The sequence below is a fragment of the Chinchilla lanigera genome, unplaced genomic scaffold (genome assembly GCF_000276665.1).
Source record: "Chinchilla lanigera isolate Chin_1 unplaced genomic scaffold, ChiLan1.0 scaffold00026, whole genome shotgun sequence".
Classification (NCBI taxonomy): domain Eukaryota; kingdom Metazoa; phylum Chordata; class Mammalia; order Rodentia; family Chinchillidae; genus Chinchilla; species Chinchilla lanigera.
Genome location: NW_004955427.1, coordinates 24,792,175 through 24,804,704, shown reverse-complemented (window position 1 = coordinate 24,804,704; position 12,530 = coordinate 24,792,175). Strand labels below are relative to the sequence as shown.

At 48.3% G+C, this 12,530-nt stretch overlaps 1 long non-coding RNA gene across 1 annotated transcript in view; it reads left to right on the top strand.

The window, feature by feature from the left end:
• The first annotated feature begins 10,195 nt into the window (after positions 1-10,195).
• The window catches only part of LOC102025820, a 2,843-nt gene continuing 508 nt past the window's right edge, over positions 10,196-12,530 (top strand). The window contains exons 1-2 of the long non-coding RNA XR_261288.2: positions 10,196-10,910; positions 12,194-12,341. This is a non-coding gene — a long non-coding RNA (uncharacterized LOC102025820). The remainder of the gene's footprint in view (positions 10,911-12,193; positions 12,342-12,530) is intronic.

The window sequence follows — 12,530 nt, the reverse complement described above, 5'->3', positions numbered from 1 at the left end:
CAGCCTGAACTATATAGCAAGACTCTGTTTCAAAAAAAAAAAAAAATATCCTGAAGGTGCTATGGAGATGCTGCTGGGCTCATCCCCCACATCAAAGAGGCATCATAACCAGAGAGATGCTTTTTCAAACCCATGTGAGTTTATTTCACTAGCCAGTATACTTTGTTGCAGTGTCTTTTACTTGCTGTCCATTTCTTCTGACAGTATTCTCAAAATAGAGAGACTATAAATGGAAAACATTCATTCTTCTTGCTATTTGTTTCTGTATATACGCCTCAAGATCAGGAGTCGGAATGTTGCCTGAACCGTGGGTCTTTGTGAATACGGTGTTGTGTGGCAGATGCTGGGATGCCAGTTTTGTTTTAAATCTGAGACTCAATGCTGGTTGATCAGTGAGCATGGCAAAGGACAGCACACGTAAAATAGGATGATTCGAGGAAGGCTTCCACACAGACGTGAGGGTGCAGGAACACTTGGGACGTGTCGTGTGGTAACCACCAGCAAGGAGAGAGCTGGGCATCGTCGGAAGGGAGAGGGCTGATGGGCACCCTCTCTGAGGAAGTGATCTGTGCTGACTCAGGTGGGGAACAAGGGGACTTCGTTGCCTGATCTCACTGTCTTTCTTCTCCTTTTCTTGCTGGGGCTCCTCATGGTTGAAGCCAACTGGAAGCCAGCACTCACCTGAATTCAGTGATAGAAGCCAGGTGTGGTGGTGCATGCGTTAAATCCCAGCACTCAGGAAGTTGAGGCAGGAGGATCATTTTGAGTTCGAGGCCAGCCTGGGCTATGAAGAAGTGAGTGTAGACCAGCCTAAACTACATGGTAATACCGTCTCAAAAAGACACACACACAAAAAGAATTCAGTGATAAACAGAATAAAAAGTCACCAAGCACATTTCTGCCATGTGTTTCATGAAACCGTACAGAGTTCCTATTCTGCACCCCAGGGGTACACCCATCAGCAATGCTTTCAATCACGAGTGATAAAAAAACACAAAGCCAGGCTAGGTAGAATCCCAGCACTTGGAAAGGTGAGGCAGGAGGATAATCCTGGGCAATTTATCAAGACCCTGTCTTGAAATAAAAATAAATAAATAAAAATGATTGGGAATGTAGTTGAGGCATAGAACACCCATGGGGTCAATCCCCAGTAATACAAAAGAAAGAGGGGGAGGGAGGGAAAAGAAAAGAGAACCCAAGTTACACTGGCTCGAGGCATGGAGAGACTGCCTTCTGTACTTAACCAGGTCTGGACATGCATTCCTTAACTAACAAATTCAGCCCATACCTGTCCTACTACAGCCACCAGACCTCATGACTCAGTCACAATGGGAAGACATCAAGATGGGGTACCAGTATGTATACCTAATTTACTTTTTTTTTTTTTTTTTTTTTTTTTTTTTTCTCCGGTACCGGGAACCGAACTCACGACCTTGCGCTTGCCAGGCAGGCGCTTTGCCGCTGAGCTAAATCCCCAGCCCCCCTAATTTACTTTAAAAAAAAAAAATTCCTAGAAAGATACTTGGCAGACATCCCATCATATTTCAATGGCCAGAACTGGGTCTCATGGTCCCCTGGAGGTAAGGGAAACTGAGAAAGTGGAAGTAGGGTGATCACAGTTGATTTAGACCACATATAATTGATTTCCTGAGACTGGAGACCCTGGTGCATGGATCAAAATCAAGAATCCAGGTGGGGAATGGTGGCACATGCCTGTGATTCCAGCACTCCAGAAGCTGAGGCAGGAGGATTACTGTGCATTTGAGGCCAGCCTCGGTTACATGGTTAGTTCAAGGCCAGCCTGTTTTTTTTTTTTTTTCTTTGTCTTTTTGAAACAGGGTCTCATTATGCATTTCAGGCTGGCTTTGAGCTCACTTTGTAGTCCAGGGCTGGTCTCAAACTTGCAACGATCCTCCTGCCTCAGCCTCCCAAGTGCTGGGATTACAGGCATGTACCAACCACGCCCAGCTATCGAGGCCAGCCTGAACTACATAGGGAGACCCTATCCCCTTATTCCCCAAAAAAAGAAAAAAAGAAAGGAAGATATAAATTCTGGCCTGACAACAAACAAGGCTTGCCACAGTGGTTTTATTAAACAATAAAGCCAATTGTCTGCTAGCACTCAGGGGGACAGAAGTGACTCCTTCACACTGTGTGCCATTGCGTTTATGTGTCATCAAAAGTGTTGTGTCATTAGCAACTTTGCCAAGAGCTTGCTCTGCTTTTTCTCCAATTATAATATTTCTCAGAAGAGTATGACTCAATTTACAAACCGTGGTGTGAATGATGTTGATTTTCACTATATGCTAGACAATTTTAATGATACTTTGATTGTTGTTCTCTTTTGGGGATTTTTTTTGGTTAAATCACACCGGATTTTGTTTTACCTATATTCTGTAAAAACCTGGCTTCCTAACTAGTTTATAGGGCCTGGTGGAAGGATAGTATAAAAGCTCCTCACCTCTACTGACAGAGTTTCATAAAACAGAATACTGCACAGGGTAGAGGATGTGCCTTCCCATTTTCAGATACTCATTCCAGTACTTGTCTTTTGTTTTGGGGTGTTGGGGTCTCACTATGTTCAAGGCTGGCCTCAAATCCGCTATGCAGCCCAGTCTGACTTTAAACTCATGGTGATCCTCCTGCCTCAGTCTTCTAAGTCCTGGGATCATAAGCATGCGCCACCACATCCAGCTATGCCTGTCTTTCAGATTTGCATTTTACACACCTATCAGTCCTAGCATATCTGAAATCCCATTTTATAGTGCCAGTTTTGTAACTATTTTCAATACTACCTTCATGCTCTGATGATCTATCTGTAGGAAGCTACATACTACCATAAAGTTACAATAAAATGAAAATATTACCAATGTAAACAATAGGTTGAGGGCCGGGGATGTAGCTTAGTGGCATAAGCGCTTGCCTGGCAAGCCTAAGGTCATGAGTTCGATTCCTGATACCAAAAAAAAAAAAAAAAACAATAACTTGAAAATGGTGTGGACATATTTTAGCCAGTTGAACTGTAGTTAATGGTGTGTGTTCTCTTTCCTAAATATAAACTAAGCTCTAGGGGGCTGAGGATTTAGCTCAGCGGCACAGCGCCTGCCTGGCAAGCGCGAGGTCATGAGTTTGATTCCTGGTACAGGAAAAAAAAGAAAAAACTAACTAAATAAATAAATAAATAAACTAAGCTCTATGGGCAACTCAGTTTCAGCGGTCCATGTACAACTCTATAAGACCATGACAAGTACCACAAAGGTAATGGGATTTCTATGGCAATTACCATTAATCTCTTAGTTCTCCTAGCTCCTAGAAAGTACATGAACAAAATACTTGTCTGTGTGGCAGCCCCTGCCTATGCTAGCAGCGGTAATCCTCCCACGTGCTGATGGCGCCCCACTGTGAGCACGGCTGACTCTCAGCCTACGGGACCTCTCTGGCCACAGCACCAAGCCCATAGGGCAGGCTGGAAACCTGCACGCAGCCCTTAACCTGTAAGGCCAGGGTGGCACTCGGAGCCCTGCCCCACACAGTGTGGAGCAGGCACCCGGGGATGTGCCAGAGCCGCTCATTGCAGTCACCTCATCACAAGCTCAAGGCAGATTTTCCTCCTAAATGTCCCCGATAGCCATGAAATGCATAAACTACACTTCAGACAACTCTGGGTATTTCACAAACGAGCAGATGGATCCCCAGTAGGCCCCCAGTGGGCCCACAGTTTAGTCTACAGCCAGAGGCAGGCCCAGGAGGCACTGGTGTTTGCTGTGATAGAACCAGCATAGGCCAGGTTCTGATGCCTACGGGAGCTCCTCTAGCAATTCTGAACTGAATGTCCCACCCAGCCACTGCAGGCAGAGGCCGAAGTCCTTCACAGCACTTACTGGGAGGGCTCGCTGAAAAAGGACAGGAACATGTTTACATAAACCGGATGGAATCCGGGAGAGGGCAGCAAAGGCTGGAAGGGGCCCCTGGCCAGGTGAGGGGCAGCCCACAAGCTCGCTCACCTCCTCCCTCCCCCACACCCTCCCACTTTTGACTGCTTGCAGTAGTGAAATGAAGGGCTTTCTAGAACATTCCTTCCTGGGTCTTTCCCAAGGAGTCTCCACCCAAACATCCCATCCACACATACAGGCTTCACTCTGGGATTAGACCCTAGCTCTGTAGATCCAAAAGAAACTATGAGACGGATTCAAGTATCACAGAAGAAAGCAAGAGATTTGTAGCTGCTTTGACTTTTCCTGTTATTTCCTATGACAGGAATTTGTGGCCCCATCAAACCTTTCCATGAGAAGAAACTGGCTTCTAACCTAGCTTCCTTTTTTTTTGAGACAGGGTTTCACTGTGGTGCAGTTCAGGCTGGCTTTGAACTCACTGTGTAGTGCAGGCTGGCCTAGAACTGGCAGGGATCCTCCTGCCTCGCCTCCCAAGCGCTGGGATTACAGGCTTGCACCATAACCTAGCTTTCTAAATAATATGGTGCTTTGTTCCAAATGGCAAGTCCATGAACTTTTTCTTATTTTCATTTGACATACTGGAAAACCTTAGGTCAAAGAAAGAAGTTATATCATGAACTCATGATCACACTCCCAGACAGGGACCTCGCCCTCGCATCTTCAGAGTAGGCTTTGGGAGGATCTTGTTTCAACCATGAACTTACCCTTACAATCACCCACCACTCCGAGATGAGTAGGGTCTGGTGGGTGCCCAGCCCTGCTGGGGAAGTCACCTGCCCTCCCTATGCTTGTATGTGGCCAAATGGGATATCATCCAACAGAAATAAAGCGTAGATATTTAAGGCCAGCTCTAGCAAGACTTTATTTCTATTACATTTACTGAATTCTGCAGTAGGCAGGGCCTTAGGTTCACTTAGAGAGTATGAAGGGGATGGACCTTAACAAATCCAACAGACCTCTGCCCTTCCAGGGAGCTCCATAGGAGAATTCACATGCTAGAAGGTAGGGTATACAAAGAGCAACATACCAGTAATACCTGAAATGGTTTAGAAACATAGACACAAGTTCTTTTCATGGTCTTCAGATCAAAAAGAGAAGTCTAATTCCCCTCTCCTTGGAGATGGGCCAGGTACACAGTTTTGCTTCTCATAAACATAAAGTAGAAGGAGAATAAATTGGAAGCAGTGATGTAATGATACTGTCTCAAAAAGGCCCCCCCGCCAAAGATATATATGTAATGATACTGTGTGATTTCCAAGGCAAAGTTAGAAATGGTGCTGTAACTACTGCCTACCTAGCTTTTTCTTGGGAAACTCACCCCTGAAGCCCAGCCACCATACTGAGAGGAACTGGGGGTTACCATGGGGAAGCCACGTAGGGGTTCTGATCAGGAGCTCTAGTTGACAGCCAGCATCAGTGGCCACATACAGGAGTGAACATGATTTCACAGGAGTCTAACATCTAGCTCTCATATCCTTCCAGGTATGAGGTGTCTTCATCCAGTTCCACCAAAATTATAGATTCATAGGCAAGACAAATGTATTTAAAATACTAAAATTCGAGATTGGTCTGTTATGCAGCAACAGAAAATTGGAACTATACTAAAGTGTCCTGATTACTTACTGGGAGCCAAACATTGTGCTAAATATGTTACAGGATTATGTCTATCTATATCTATATCTATCTATCTATATATCTTTGGGGGGGCGCTTTTTGAGACAGGGTCTCGCTATGCAGTTCAGGCTGGCCTTGAGCTCATTTTATAGCCCAGGCTGGTCTTGAAGTCACAATGATCCTCCTGCCTCAGCCTCCAAAGTGCTGGGATTCAGGTGTACACCACCAAGCCCTGCAGACTCCCTGTTGTGGAGCTTCTTTTCACCAGGACTGAGGCAGAAAGGGAAATGGGGTCCAGACTGATCTTAGCATGTCCGGCTCCAACAGGAGGTGGACTGGTGGCTCCCTGTCCTCTCTAGCTCTTCCCTTTTGGGAAACCTTTATGGAGAAAAGTATCAACTCTGTTAGATTAGGAATCTCCCCACCCAACACATACAACCAAAGGAGGCAGCCATGGGAGGAGTTTTCTGAAACTACCTCCTACAACCTTCCACCGCCTTCCTATCCTTCCAGCTGTTGGCCAGGTGCCTCTCGCAGTTGGCTTGTGGCTCGTGAGTGGCTGCTTCCCCTGGGTATCTTACTGGAGTTCCTGTCTTTGGGACCTGCAATGGAAGTAAAAGTCCCTGTACATTTTCCAAATAATTTCCACAAATCTGGAGCTGATTGTTAACTGAAAAACAAACACAACAAAAATTTCAAAGGAAACAAAGAAATTTCAAAGGCTTTTGTGCTCTGTAAGGAAGATACACTTTATTTATTATTTATTCAGTTAGTTTTGTTGAAACAGAATCTCACTGTGTAGGTTAGGCTTGAACTTACTATGTAAGCCGGGCGTGGTGGCGCACGCCTGTAATCCCAGCACTCGGGAGGCTGAGACAGGAGGATCGTTGTGAGTTCGAGGCCAGCCTGGGCTACGAAGTGAGCTTAAGGCCAGCCTGAATTGCATAGTGAAACCCTGTCTCAAAAAAGACAAGGAAAAAAAAAAAAAAAATGAATTTACTATGTAGCCCAGGCTGGCCTCAAACTCACAGCGATCCTGTTGCCTCAGTCACTGGAGTGCTGGGATTACAGATGCGGGTGTTACCACACCTGGAAAAGATACACTTTCTCCAAGATACAGCTTCTGCAGAAAAATAATTTTGAAGAATCATTCTCTTCTAAGGTAACATCATCTAAACCTAGAGGTGGATTCATTTTTGACATAGAAGACTGAAACACTAAAAAGGGTGACATAGGCCGGGCGTGGTAGCGCATGCCTGTAATCCCAGCACTTAGGAGGCTGAGGCAGGAGGATCGTTCTGAGTTCGAGACCAGCCTGGGCTACAAAGTGAGCTCAAGGCCAGCCTGAACTGCATAGCAAGACCCTGTCTCAAAAAGACATAAAAAAAAATAATAATAATAATAATAATTAGGTTTTGGGCTGGGGATATACCTCAGTAGCACAGCGCCTGCCTGGCAAGCGCGAGGTTGTGAGTTTGATTCCCGGCACCAGAAAAAACCCAAAAAATAAAAATAAAATAAAATAAAATAAAAAGCGTGACATGTACAATTATTTATTTACTTAGCATTTTATTTTACTGGTACATTTTAGATATACATAATGATCATATTCATCATAGAGAAGCTGTACCTATACATGATACACTTGCTTCCTCTTTTTTGCCCATTCCCTCCCTTAGCTACACTTATTGAGAAGGTACTAAAATGCGAAGGATTAAGCTTTCCTGGTGTTTTGGGGATGGGTGGGACGTAACAGATGGGAATCACATCATCGGGTAGCATAGAATTGGAACCTGCTCCTCGAGTTCAGTAATCCCCAGCTGAAGTGACAGGGACCTTCTCCAGCTGCCCCTCTTCTGAGCTTGCAGGGGATCCCGGTAGATGAGAGAAAACTCAAGCTCTGCTCGCACAAGGCACGGGTTCAGTTGGCAGCACCAGCAAATGACCTCTTGCTTGTCTTGGGAGAGAGTATTTTCTTTAAACCATATTTTATTCCTTTTGATAAATATATATATATAAATATATATATAAATATATATATATATATGATTAAATACATCCAAAATGGAAGAAATGAAGTTTGGTCTTCTTCCTGCTGTTTACTAGGGGGCTGGGGATTTAGCTCAGTGGCACAGCGCCTGTCTGACAAGCGCAACGTCGTGAGTTTGATTCCCGGTACCGGAAAAAAAACAAAAAACAACCTTCTGTTTACTAGGTCTCTTGTGTTTACTCCTAGGTCTGTCTGCTAGAGACACTGTTTTTTTTCTTCTTCTTTTTTTCTTAGTACTGGGATTGAACCCAGGCCTTTCTCTGAACTACATCCTTAGCCCTCATTTTTATTTTGGGATTTTTTTTTTTTTTCTTTTTTGAGACAGGGTCTCACTATGCAGTTCAGGCTGGCCTTGAGCTCACTTTGTAGCCCAAGCTGGTCTGAAACTCACAACAATCCTCCTGCCTCAGCCTCCCAAGTGCTGTGATTACAAGCATGCACCACCACGCCTTGCTTTTACTTTGAAACAGGATCTTGCTAAATTGCCTGTCTGGGTTTGAACTTGAGATCCTCCTGCCTGAGCAGTCCTCCAGATCGCAGGTGTGCATCCTACTCCCCCGCTGTGAGGCACTATTAATAGTGTTTCTGGGGTCACTTTCCAGATCTGCTCTATGAGCATTATTCACACCCACACCCAGGCACAGGCACCCTCCAGGGCCCCAGCTCCCTCTCTCCCTCTCTCCCACTGAACAGCTGGCCTCCTGAAGGCCTGGCTCTGTTCTCCTGACTCACTGCTTCTTTGAAGGATGCTTTCTTGGCTCTGTTTCCTCTTTCAGTCTCTAAACACTGGGGTTCTCCAGGGCAGTGGCCTCTTACTCCCTCCAGTTTTCTTTTCTTTTCCCTTCCTTCTTCTCTCTTCCTTTTTCCAGTACTGAGGACTGAACCCAGGGGCTTGGCACTGAGCTACTTCTCCTGCTCACCCTCCCTTCCTTTCATTCTGTCTTTCATTAGAGACAGGGCCTCACTGAGTTGCCCAGGCTGGGCTCCAAGTACCATCCTCCTGCCTCAGCCTCCTGCCACCATGCCCGTCTTACCTGCTCCCCCTTTCTGCCTGCAGTAAGAGTTCCTTCTTCAGCCTGTGGCTTTGGAGCCCTCTTCACTGCTGGCCCTGCATCTCACCTGTGGAGCTCCAGATGCCTGGCCCCGCTCGCCCTGTGCAGCTCCATTAGTGGGCTCCTTGGCCTCCGGCTCCCGGGTGCCTTCTAGCGGGAGGAGAGTGAGCTCAGCACCCTCACTCCCTGTGAAGATACAGAGTGGCCGCATTCTTCCGCCAGCAGCCTCAGAGCCTGTCAGTTGGCCCCATCCAAATTTGTATATCAAAAAAACCACGGATTTTCTTTCTTGGATGAAATCACTTTAAGTTTGAATGTCGTCCTCTCCTGTATCTGTCTACAGGTTCCAGCAATGTTCGCTTCCAGAACTGGGGAAGGACTTGTTTTTGTGTGGTGGCAGAACCCCAATGTTCGCTTCCAGAACTGGGGAAGCGCAGCCACCGTGCCCAGGTCCCGCAGGTCAGCTCAGCTTCTCTGCAACCTGCTGCACTCCTAAAGACCCCTTTAGGGAACCCTACTCGTGTTTCTCAGTTCAAGCGTGCCGGCTGTTCTCCCTGAGACCTCTCAACTACAAATTCCAAACAGCTCCGCCTTTCCCTCACCTCTGGACTCCTGGCGCATGAGAAGCTCGGAGTCTTTACCCCAGTCTTTAAAACGCCTACCCCCACTGTCTTTCCTATCCCGGCAAAGGACAACTCCACACCTCAGTTACAGTTCCTAGACTCCGCTTCCTGTCACACCCGCATCTGGTCTACCCATCAGCACCTTCCTTCTGGGGGGGTTTGTTTGTTTTCAGTAAGGGGAGCAAACCCAGGGTCGGGTGCTTGCCACACCCCGACCCCAACAGCAAATTCTGTCACCTCTACCGTTCCAATAGACCCAGGAGCAGATGGCGGCTCCCGTCTCCTACACTCGGCCCAGCCGCCCGCCTCTAGCACAGGGCTCACTGCGCAGCCTCCTGCTGCGCTCCCTGGTCCCACCTGGTCTGCTGGACTTCTCTCCGCTCATCAGCCAGAGGGATCACTTACAACCTAAGTCTTGGCCTGTCGCTTGTTTCCCGAGGACCCTCCCAACTGCCTATAAAAGCCCAAGCCCCACAGGGGCCTCCCAGGTCTACCTGGCCTCCAGCCACCTCCTCTCCCTCACCAGCTTCCTTTGCCTCTCTGCCCTTTGCTCCTTTGATTTTAGCCCCTCTGGTGCTCTAGTCTCCTGAGGCCACATAAAAGCCTGTCACATACTCACGGGACCTCCTTCTGGTTTCTGGTCAAATGCCAGCTTGTTCCACAGGCCTTCCCTTCTCCTCCACAGAATTTAGTAAGGGGGTGCATTTTGTTTACCCCACGCCACCCCCTGCTGTGGGAATCAGTGCTTTTGTTTTATTCAGGATGTCTAATTGCAAACTGGGCGATATACATTTGTTGAATAAATATACACCTTTAAAAACTGCTAAGAAAGCCGAGCGTGGCCGGGCAGCCTGTAATTCCAGCACTTGGGAAGCTGAGGCAGGAGGATCACCGGGAGTTCGAGGCCAGCCTACAGAGCGGACTACAGAGCGAGACCCTGTCTCCAAAAGCAAGCAAGCAAACAACAGTTAAGAGACTAAGATGAGAGAGCGGACTCTAGCTGCAGGTCACCGCATCTTAGGCTCCTGCTATCTGGACACCTGGAGAAACTGGCTGCCGGAGAGCGCGGGAGTCGGAGCGCGCCGGTGGGTCTTGTTCACTAGAGTGTTTGTGGACGCTGGGCCCCTAAAGAGCTGCCTCCACGGGCGTGCATCCCAGAGCCATGCACCGTCCTCTCGTGTAAGCTGGTTCCCTTCCGCGGGACTGCAGGTGGGTTCCGGTCTTTGCTGTTTCGAACAGCGCTCCTCAGAGCCACGTCTGCATCTACGTATTTGGGTCCCCCGAACACGTTCTCAGAGGTGCAGGTGTGAGGGCAAAGGGCACGCTCATTTAAGATTCTGATCACATCTGCAACGCGTTCAACTCGAGACCCCGGAGGTTCTGTCTTCCGGGCGACGAGGGGATCACTCCCGCGGCCGCTCCGGCGGGGTCCGCCTGCACCTCCGGGCGCGGGCGGGCGGCATCGCTTCCCCGGAATCGGCGGTGTCGGACCCAGCCCGCGGCCCCGGGGCTGCGCCGCCTCCCCCGGAACTCTCGGGTTCCTGGAACCGGGCTCGGTGACCTCAAGCCAGTGACTTCACGTCCGGGACCTTCTGGGAATTCTCGGCCTCAGCTTTTCGTAAGAAAACTGACGGGGGAGGGAGGGCGCCGCGCCGGCCGCTTCCTCCAAGGGGTCGAGCGCAGGGAGCCGGGCGGGGCCTAGGGTCCCCCCCCCCACCCCCGACTTCCGAGGCGGGCGGAGAACTGGGCGGTCAGCTGCGGTGGAAAAGGTGGCAAGATCCGAGGGAACTGCTGGGGTGGGAAGCAAACGCACTCATCGAAAAGCACCAAGTGTGGTGGCAGAACAGTTAGAAACAAAGGCGCTGGGTCACTCCCTTCCCTTCAACTGTAAACGCCACACAGTCCTAATGATTGTCTTGATTATCCGGTGTGAATGTGGGACCACCCTAAATGATTCCCTGGGTTTCAGTTTAGGAGGTCGCGAAGCCCAAGGCGGCAGATTGCTGAGGTAAGACCGTGGGAGGCATCTGGCATGTGAGGTGTCTGACCCTATGGATACTGGACGCCTGAGTTGCATCCCGCTTTTCCCTTCGCCCTGCTTTTCTTTTCGCCTTTCTCCCTGTTCCTACTGCCCTGGTCCTGTGATCTTCAATAAACGTAGCTACTTACTACACACTACCAGGTGCGCTTGGCAATTCTTTCCTTGTCCTGCCGAGAACCTGGAGTACTTTTGGTCCACTCAGTTGTAACAGTGGCACTCACCTTAATCTCATCTCGCAGGAGGCTGAAGCAGGAGGATTGCAGCCAGTCCCAGGCCAACCTGGGCTACCTAGCAAGTTCAAGGCCAGCAAGACCTTGTCTTAACAACAAACCAAAAACCAAAAACCAAAAACACTAAGTCAAAAAGTGATGACAGACTTCCCACATAGCAAAACTGACTAAAGTTGTGTAGGGATGTGTGTGGGGTAGAAGGGACAGATACCTAAGAAGGACCTTTCCAATTGCTTTGTGCCCTTGACACGGTTACCTCAAAGCTGAGCCTTTGGGACCAAACTCTCCAGAAATGACAAGACCGAAAATAGGGAAAAGCAGGGCCTGGCCTCAGCAAAACTAGGCCCGCATTATGATTTTTGTGGGTCTTAGGCACTTCTGCCTTCATGGGTTCTTTTTTTCTTTTTTTTGAGATGGGGTCTCACTATGTAGCCCAGGCAGGCCTAGAACTCATGGTGCTTTTTCCTGCCTCAGCCTCTTGAGTGCTGGGATTACAGAAGTGTGCCATATGACCAGCTTTAAAAAAGTTTTTTTTAACATTATGACTGTGATGCTATAAAGATGAATATGTTAATATCATATATCAAAACATTTTCTTCTTCCTAAAGGTTCTTTTTTTTTCCTCTTCAGATTTTACAAGAAGTTAAAGCATTTTTATTGGCCCCTAAAAATATTGTGGGCCTTAGGAACCACAACTACTGCATCTCATGGGAAGCTGGCCTTGGGCAAAAGTGGGCTGGGAAGAATATGAAAGACCTGGAGAGGACAACCTGGAGAGGTGCTAATCACAAATGCACAGGAAAGGCCTGGAGTGGCCTATGGATAGAGGATTTCAAGGAGCAGGCTGCTGCTGGAATGCACCCAACTGTGCAGCTGGAGGGGGAGGGATGCCCCAGGGAGGGTGCCTGGGCTGGTGTGAGCGGGGTGGCCGGGTAGCCGGGAGAGGACCAGGCTGCCTGCTCTAGCT